We start from the raw sequence: 9,793 nt of genomic DNA, 5'->3' as shown, positions 1-9,793 counted from the left end.
ATCTCACCTTCGACTTGTCAACCTTCTTCCCATCATTAGAAGAACAAGATTCAGAAAGAGATACCTTCCCCTTCCCCTTCTTTGCCTTACTCGCTAAGGCACAGTTCTCCTCATCCTGCATGGATGAAGAACCATATATGGTGCTCCATCTAATCTCCTCTTGCATCAAATCCGACCATAGTCGTTCCCAATTTGGCAGTTTCTCCCTTCCATTCACCGAGTCCTGGTAGCTATGCCAACTCTTAGGAAGGTCAAGGAGTGCTAGACTCACCATCCTCATCCGACAGTCACCCCCACACTTCCCAGCTCATCCCGGCATTGGGTGAACTTCGTGAGATACTTGGGCATACTGTCTCCATTCTCACACTGAATGTTTTTGAGTTTCGCTCTTGCTTTGGAATTAAATTCGAATTCCACCAGCTCAAAAAATCAACCGCTTCCGATCTAGAATTCGTGAGAACAAAGTATTTCTTGTACAGAGATTGACTGTCTGGGCATTCACCGGATATCTCACCTTCCAAAAGAAGGTTGAACCCAGAGGCTACCTAGCCCGATCACAGACTCTGCCTAAAGAAATAAAATGTAAACACTTTCTGAATAATTGATCCAATGATCAATCCTCACTTGATATCCTCTAAAAATCTCTTCTACAAATCAAGCAGCTCCGATACCATGTAGAAACCTTTTCTACAAATCATCTAGCTCCGATACCATGTAGAAATTTTGAATAATATGACACATATTCACAGAGATTATCCTGATTATACACTTACAAGTAGAACATGCATAATACGTAACCTCCTCTATGTTGATCATCAATTTACAGAAGCAGAAACATTCACAGGCACACATAGAAGCATCAATCAAACTCATAAACACAATATGTATCCCGGGGAAAGCATCTCGCTAAAAAACCCACACTATCTGTATATTATATTGATTGAATCATGTAACATTACAAAGTACAATGCTTATCACAAGCAATCCAGTACTAGCTCCACCTGTTACACACAATACAGCTCAGATCTGATCTCCAAATCTATTCCACTGCTTGCCTGCCTCTCCAGCTCAATACCTGCTCAAGAACTGATGAGAATGGCTTGCCAAACTCGTATTTGACCTGCAAATAATCACTCACACTCTTTTGGACGTGAGCACAAGCTAAAATTCTTGATATTGGCCAATTCATTGGCATACTCAATCCCTTTGATTGTGCAAATCATCATGCACAACTATAGTCACAACTGATAGCAATCTGATCCTCTAACACCTGTCCCTGCTGAACTGAACATGCACTGACATGCAACTGAGTTAACTGATGTATTCTATAGTTGAATTATGAGTTAATAACTTGTGAATTAATTAATAACTAATTCACCCAACTCATCTCTAGTCTATTGATCAGTTAGACTAAATACAACTAGTTTAACAAAGCTAAACTGAACACAACTCCATCAACTGTACCTTCAATCCACTAAACTCAACTCACTTGAGTTCTAACTGAAGTCCTACATGCAAATATTAGTCATCCCATAGGTAACCACGTATTTCCCTCTGGGATCTGCATGTACCACGTCCGTAGATCATCCTGAAGTGCTCCAAGAGAATAAGATCAAGTTTATAGTCCAAATATTATTATGAGACAATAATATTTGACTTTTCTATTTTTGACAGCCAGTCTAAAAATAGACTTTGATCACTCACACTATGATCACTCACACTGTGGTCACCCACACTGTGATCACTCATACTGTGTTCATCCACACTGTGATCATCCACACTGTGATCATCCACACTGTGATCAAAAATAGAACTTGCGCCATAGTTTGCCTACGGGCCCACTTAGTGAAGGCGACTCTTTTCACTAAGCTCCATCGTCTTGTTGCAATCTCAACAAGCATTTCTTGTTGCACACTTTTCAACAAGGAAGGCTTCCCACCACCAGAAACATCTTACACATTAGAGAGGTACCTACACACACACAACAAAGTCAGCGGTCAAGGTATCATCAAGTATGAAGACATTCACAGGAAACAAGTCAAAGAGTCAACTCCCTTGATCATAATGTTATATGACCCAGCTCCAACATGTAACCATCTGTAAAAATTTGATCCACACGTAGGCTCAAGTATGGCAACCCTCACCTACTCCCTATGCATAAAATGTGTAATGGTCGAGAGAGGTGTTTTAATAGGCTATAGGTGGCCAGTGAACTTGGCCACCCTCAGCTACTAAAATTAAGTTTGTGTTAAGTCACCCATGCAACATGGAGATTTCAACTCAAGATGAGGTGGTTTCCTTGAAGAGTGGGGTGATAATCACGAGGAGATAGAAATTATTACAAGGAGTGAGGACAACGGTCCAAAAAAGGAAACTCTTTTTAATGCCATTTCACTAGAGTGCTCCAAGATTTTACCCCAAAGAGGATATTATGTATTGGGCTCGACTTCATTTGCACCATCACTCATTCCAAAAATAGGTAAAGGAAGGACAAGCTATTGTATCATACCACCTAGGGTACCACCGAGAAGTTTTGAACCCTGTCTGCAAGTGCTACAGGCAGGCTTTCAAGTGCTATAAGAGGTCCAGGAAGGAGCTACATGAGGGTTGGAAGGTGAAAAAGAAGCCACCATGGCTCTAAATTATCTCAAAACCATCATGCACACACATAAGTGTTTTGACAAGAAGTGACACCATCCTTCCTTGTTTTTACATCCATTTGCATGAGAAGTTTGCTTGAAATTGTTGGGCGCAACCCCACTTAGTCCAAGTTTTGGGTCAAAGACTCTGCATTTTGAGGAGTGGAGCACACAGAGCCGACGAATTTATATTCATCACGTGTTGTTTTATGGGCTTTAGGGGGGTCAAAGCCCCTTATTTTGTAATGGGTTTTGGGTATTAGTCCATTGTTTTGGCGGATCCATGGTATGTGGACTGTGGTCTTGTAGTAAGGAATTCTATATAAAGAAGATGTAGTACTTTGTCAAATATGATGATAAGATAAAATAACTAAGCATAAATTGTTCGTATCCTTTGTCTTGAGTCTGTATTTTGGGAAGGCTCCGCAACTGAGTGTGTAGAGGCCTTGAAGAGTCTGCAACTGAGTGCACAAACCACCTACAACAAAGTGCGTAGGTCAGGAAAGAGCATGTATTGAAGATCACTATTAATAAATAAGAATTTTTGGCAAAGTATTTTGTACCTTTTTGTATTTGTTCTCTGTTGCTATTGATATTGTTATGCGTACTATTTAATGAATTATGTGAAACATATTATATTGTTTCTGTTATGTTTATGCGTTAAGTACCAATCTGTAAGATTAAACATTAGCATGGATTTGTTCATGTATGAAAAGTTGTACGAAGGTAGAAAACATAAGTAAATACATGGAAGAAACAACGTGCATATCCTTCTGGTTGTAGAAACTTGGCTCTACAACATCCCATAACCACTTCGGGTGAGATTGTGATATGCTTCTAGGTCGTTGCTGAAAGGGCCAGTGGTTGAGGGTCTTGTTGGTGCGCAACACACCTTGAACCTAGGTCAAGCCCCCTTAAACCAACAAATGGTTCCGTTTCTGGGACTGGGATATGCTTAACAGATATGTTTTAGCATCTGTCGAAGAAAGAAATATAGGAGTGGGTTGAACCAGTTGCAAAAATTGTATCTTTGAAGAGAAATACAAAATATTATTTTGTTCGTTCCACATTGAATTGTACAAGTGGGTATCTAAGTTGACTGAGCATAAGACTTGTTTCAAGAACGACAAACCTAAGGAGTGGAATCATGAATTGATACGACAACTCAAGACCGCCAGTAATAATATCTCTAGGGTTGTTAATTTCTAGTTCGATAGCATTTTGGGAGGCTTTATCACTAAGTTCACGATAGATGGGATCGTGTCCTATAGTGAAGCTGAACGGATATTTTTTAGATCTTTTAATATCTACATTAAGATGTTATTGTGTGAAAATGGGATTCTGCAAATGTAATTAGCTTAATGTTGGGTGAAGAGGAAATAAGCCTGAACTAGGGTCTAGGTGAAGTGGAAAATGATACAGAACAGATCCGAAGAGTTTTATTGAAACTGACTATAGCCCCATCTTAGGAGGATTTGAGAGTGAAGAAGAAAGAATTAACGTCACAACCCCATGACATTCCCTAGCTTGTTCTGAAGGCACGTCGAAGTTAGGAGTTCAGAAGAAGTAAGGCGTCTTTGGGATTCCCCATCCATCCACTCCCCTTACACTCCACCCCCCTCCCCATAATTCTCCTACGCCCATTTGTTGGTTTAAGGGGGCTTGAGCTAGGTTCAGAGTGTGTTGCACATCAAAAAAACCCTCAACCACTGGCCCTTTTGGCAACGACCTGGAAGAAGATCACAATCTCACTTGAAGTGGTTATGGGATATTGTAGAACTAGGTTTCTGCAGCCAGAGGGATATGCACACCGTTGCGTCTGTGTATTTCCTTATGTTTTCTACCTTCCTACAACTTCACATACATGAATAACTCCGCGCTAATGTTTAATATTATAGGTTGGTACTTAATGCATAAACATAAAAGAAAAGAATATAACATGTATTCTTTCACATAATTCAGTAAACAATATGCATAACGATATCAATAATGTTCTGAAACCAGCTCACAAAAAGATATAAAAGATAGATCAACGCCTTAGAATTCATCCTATTCAAGGGGGAAACCTTCCTTACATTACACAAATGAACAATTCTTGGATTATACAAATGAAAAAACCTCCTTTATATATATAGGAGTCTAAGGGGTCACAATATAACCAAGCCGACCTAACAATATTAATATAAAGGCACAAAAATAACAATAGTGGGATTCTATGGGGCACAATAATAACAATAAGGGATACAATGACAATAGTAATGGGGTAATCACTACTATTATAGGGACCTAACATGCCCCTCTCCTTCAAAAAAGTGTTGTCCTCAATGCTTGAGTAGTTCTGGATGCTTCAATATAAAATTCTCATCCTCCCATGTGGAATCTTCAATGGGTAAGTTCTTCCACTTGATGATATACTCTGAAATTGATCGATTTCATAGCTGTCAAGTTCTTGTTTCTTTGATTGCTTCAGGTTCCAATATGATTTTTCCTTCCTCATAAAGTTCTGGCAATATTTTATGAACTGGAATCTTGTCACCTATAACCTTCTTTAAGCATGAAACATGGAAAACTGGGTGCACTCGGGAAGCTGCAAGAAGCTCCAATTTGTATGCCATAGTACCTATCTTTTGCAACACCTTGTACAGACCACAATGCTTTGATGATAATTTATTATCCTTCTTAGCTTCCTTGAGGGACATTTGTTTATATGGTTGTATCTGTAGGAATACCCAATCACCTACATCAAAACTTCTTTCGATGCGATGTTGATCTGCCTGCTGTTTCGTTCTATTCTATGCCAAGGTAAGGTTATCCTTTAAGAGTTGGAGAACTTGTTGTTGATGCTTGATGTGATCTTCCACTGCTTGAACCTTAGAATTTTCTCTTAAATATGATGTGATGGGTGGTGGATGATATCCATAAAGTGCCATAAATGGGGTCATTTTTGTTTTAGTATGGAAGGAAGTGTTATACCACCATTCAGCGAGAGGCAACCATTTGACCCATTGTGTCTGTTTATCAAATACAAAGCAACGAAGATATCCTTCCAAACATTTGTTTACTATCTCAGTTTTCCCATCAGATTGAGGATGATAAGATGAGCTATGAGCTAACTGAGTACCAAGACAAGAAAATAATTATGTCCAAAAATTTCCAGTGAAAATGGGATCTGTGTTGCCTACAATAATCTTTGGGTTTCCATGTAGCTTTTGAATTGTTTCCATAAATGCAGTAGAAATTGTACTCACTTTAAATGGATGAGATAATGCACAAAAGTGTGCATACTTGGTAAGTCTGTCAATTACCACCATGATAACACTCTTTTCTTCAGACTTGGGTAAACCTATGATAAAATCCATTGAAACCTCCTCCCAACATTGGCTTGGAATCGATAATGGTTGTAATATTTCTGGGGTCTATTGGGCATGAAATCCCCCACAACATGTTTTGGGGCTCAAAGCCCAAGTTTTGGTAAAATAATGTTGTAAGACTCCCCCAATTACGAGCGCGAAGCGCGAAATGTATGTTGAGTCATAGGGTTGTCTGCCCTAAGTTTTGTAAGTATTGTCAGCTTACCCATGGTCTGCGGACCATGGGATTGTATAAATAGAGTGAGGCTCTAATTTGTAAAGATAATTAGAGATAGATGGAAATGAATGGAGTCTAGAAGATAGCGAGCATAGAGTAAAGGTCTAAGTGTCTTGGGTCATAGTAGTAGGAAGAGGCTCTGCAGCTAAGTGCACAGAGGCCTAGTAGAGTTTGCAGCTGAGTGCGCAGACCCCTGTAGCGGAGTGTGCAAGGTGGAGTCGAGTCTGTAACCAAGGAAGAAGAATAATAAAGAGATTTTTTATTCCAAATCTTGTGTATATGTTCTTGTGCTATTTCATGTTTAAGTATATTGTTTCCTTTATCGCGTGCACTTATATGAATACTGAACATTGTTAAATATAACTAGACACATACTGATAAGCTAAGTGATCGAAAGTTATTGGGTTAATAGTAAGGAATTGGGTAATAACACAGATCACACTTCGAGCAGGACTGCGTGAAGGCAGCATCACAGGCTGCAAGGTACTAATAGATGCATGTAGTGATGTGCGCATAGGGAAAATCTGCGGACCACTAAAAATCATCACACATCTCTAGGGTGCGAAAACCTGGTTCTAGCACCCTCCCATACTACTTCGAGTGAGACCTTAGTCTGCGCTTCGTGGAATGTTGCCAAAAGGGCTAGTAGTACCAAGATTTGTTTGGCTAAATCACCTTTGAACCTGGGTCAAGCCCCTATAAGCCAACAAATGGTTCCATTGCTGGGACCGGGATCTACATAAGGGATGTCTGATGTCGTGTCACTAGAATCCAACAAAGAAAGAAATTGAAGGGTGGTTGGACAAGAAGATTCACGAGTTCAGGGTGCAGGAAAATAGGGATCCATGAGTATCTAAGGAACAATGGCTGGAACGCTACTTATATATGGAAATCCATGAAATTTTATTTTCATCCTTTCCTTCTGAGCTATATGAGTGGATCGCAAAGCTAACAGACAGTCAGGGAAGGTGTAGGCTCGACAAACCAATTGTGTGGACTCTAGAATTAGTGTGCAAACTAGAAGCGTCAAGAGATAAGATCGCGTGAGCTGTGGACCATTGGCTTGATCGAATTATAGGAGGATTTATCACTGAGTTCGTGGTAGATACAATCATTAGCTACAGTGAGGCGGAATGACGCTTCCTCAAAGGACTGCGAGGTAAGTATATTAAATCTTTGAACACTTGGATTAAGATGCTATTGTGTGAAAAGCGGGTTATGCGAATAAATTAATGTTTGGGACTACGCGAAGTGGGAAGATCTACAGAAGTGGAGGTAGTGAAGAATTAGAAACTAGTCCCTTAATTTCACCCTCGCGGGAAAGTGAGGAAGAGCTCATGAAAGTTTCTTCGAGAAGCGCAATCAGTCTGATAAGGCAGCGAATTCTACGCTTACCACCTCCACCTACACCGCCACCCATCTCACCCTCTTCACCTCCATCTCCACCCACCCCACCTCCACCACCACCACAGTTCAGTATGGCGAGTGCAATCAAACTGTTGGTATTCAGAGGAGTAGGGAATGAAGATCTGGACCAATTTTGGTTCGTGGTAAGGGAGGTATGGGAATCACAAGGAGTCGTGGATTACAATATAAAGAAGGCTATGCTAGTAAGCACATTGGAGGATCACGCATTAAAATGGTACATTAAGCATTCTAATGACCATCCAAATGTAGGAATAGCAGAAATCCAGGCTGCGCTGAACAGGGAATTTAGTAGGCCAAAGTCAGAGACACAATCAATTATCGGGTTTAAGGAGATCGCAATGCTCCCAAGCGAGACCCCTTGGGATCTGGACCAAAGAATGAAGACTATGATTCGCGAAGCCAACATGACTTTGACGGATGGACAGCAATGCACATGGTTTGTAGCATCACTAACACCACATTTAAGGACAATGTTGTCACAACAAAAGCTTTCCACCCAGGCCGAAGCTTTGGAGATGGCAATGATATTGCATGAGACCCCTATACAAGATCCTAGTTTGGGAGTCCAACAAATGCACGCGCAACTTCAAAATCTGTGTCTGGTAATGTAGAGTCTGAAACATGACAAGGCACCTTGGCCAGAGGCGTGTAAGGAGGTATGGTGCATAAAATGCAAAGGCCAGGGGCATGACAAGGACCATTGTCCAGTATTCGCGAATTACTTGGTGAGAGGAGGGCTAATGCCATTAAGACCTGATGCACAAGTAGGACCAAGCACGGCACCTGTGCTATGGTGCACGATCTGTCAGATAGGAGGAAAACACACTAAGGATAATTGTCATCTATTGCAGAAGTATACGTAGATGTCCCAGCAATTGTTTTGTAATTTCTGCAGGTCGGTAGGCCACGACGAACGCACCTACACAAGCTATGAATTATTGATGGATCAGACTCCTTCCTACAAGGTACAAACTGAAACATAAGCCCTCAACCCAAATGCAGGAATGGTGTGCACTAGATTTCAGGGGCACAGACGAGGTCGAGGTGGAATGGGACCAGGAAGGGGTCGCAGACAACTAATTTGTTACAATTACGAAGGGCCAAGACACTATGCCCACAATTGTACAAATCCGATGAGGACATCATGTTTGTATTGTACTCAGTTTGATCATGAGGCAGAAGACTGCCCTACATTGATAGCAAGGCTGCGCGAAAAAGGGGTACTCTAGCCTCCTCTGACTCAGAATTTTCAAATGATGAGGTCTGAGCTGCACGAAGAAGACCCAAATGTAAACATAGTGCTCAGAAGTGGTATCACCACTGGCGATGATAAAGGTAAGTAGTCAAAAGAAAGTGCGTGGTGTCACAAGGCTCCTACAAAGGAACCTGAATTTGATTTAGAACGTGCGAAGGAGACATTCATGGAAGCTAAGAAGAGATTCATGGAGGCCTCCACTTCAGGTAGTAAGGATCAACTAGAGCCAGGGAAGGATCCTTCAATGCTCACTACCTTTCTGGAGACATGCATGAAACTGTTGCGTGACAGCAAGGCAGTAAAATGACTACAAGAACTTATCACTAGGTGCGCGAGGTCAGGAGAACCACGCGTGGTCCGAAAACTTGGAAAGCATGCATTGCACATAGGAAGGGAAATGAGGTTGACTGCGCAAATCAGAAAGTATGAAATGGATTAGGTAATATTGGATCTCGAATCAGACATGAATGTACTACCGAAACAAACATGGGAACGCATGGGCAGACCCACGCTACAATGGTCTCCTATTCAATTACGAATGGCGAACCAACAAAAGATCTTGCCCATGGGAAGATTGCAAGGGGTAATGGTGGATATTGAAGGTGAGAGTGTGCTGGCGGATTTTGAAGTGATAGAGATTGTCGATGAAAGCAATCCCTATCCTGTGCTACTAGGAATAGATTGGGCCACCGATATGAATGGAGTCATAAATCTGAAGAAGCGCAAAATTATTTTTGAGAAAAAGTCACTACGCATGGTAGTACCGCTAGATCTAGCTGAGGGAGAGCGATACACTGAACTGGTGCCCAACGATGATAGTGATGTCGATCTCGATTGCATCTACAAGATAATCGTGCGAGAACAGGATTGGGTGAACCCAAAT

Source organism: Pinus tabuliformis, chromosome 9, assembly GCF_031772625.1.
Source record: "Pinus tabuliformis cultivar Carrire ecotype Pingquan chromosome 9, CPIR1, whole genome shotgun sequence".
NCBI classification, from domain to species: Eukaryota; Viridiplantae; Streptophyta; class Pinopsida; order Pinales; family Pinaceae; genus Pinus; species Pinus tabuliformis.
Note: the sequence above shows the minus strand (reverse complement) of the source record.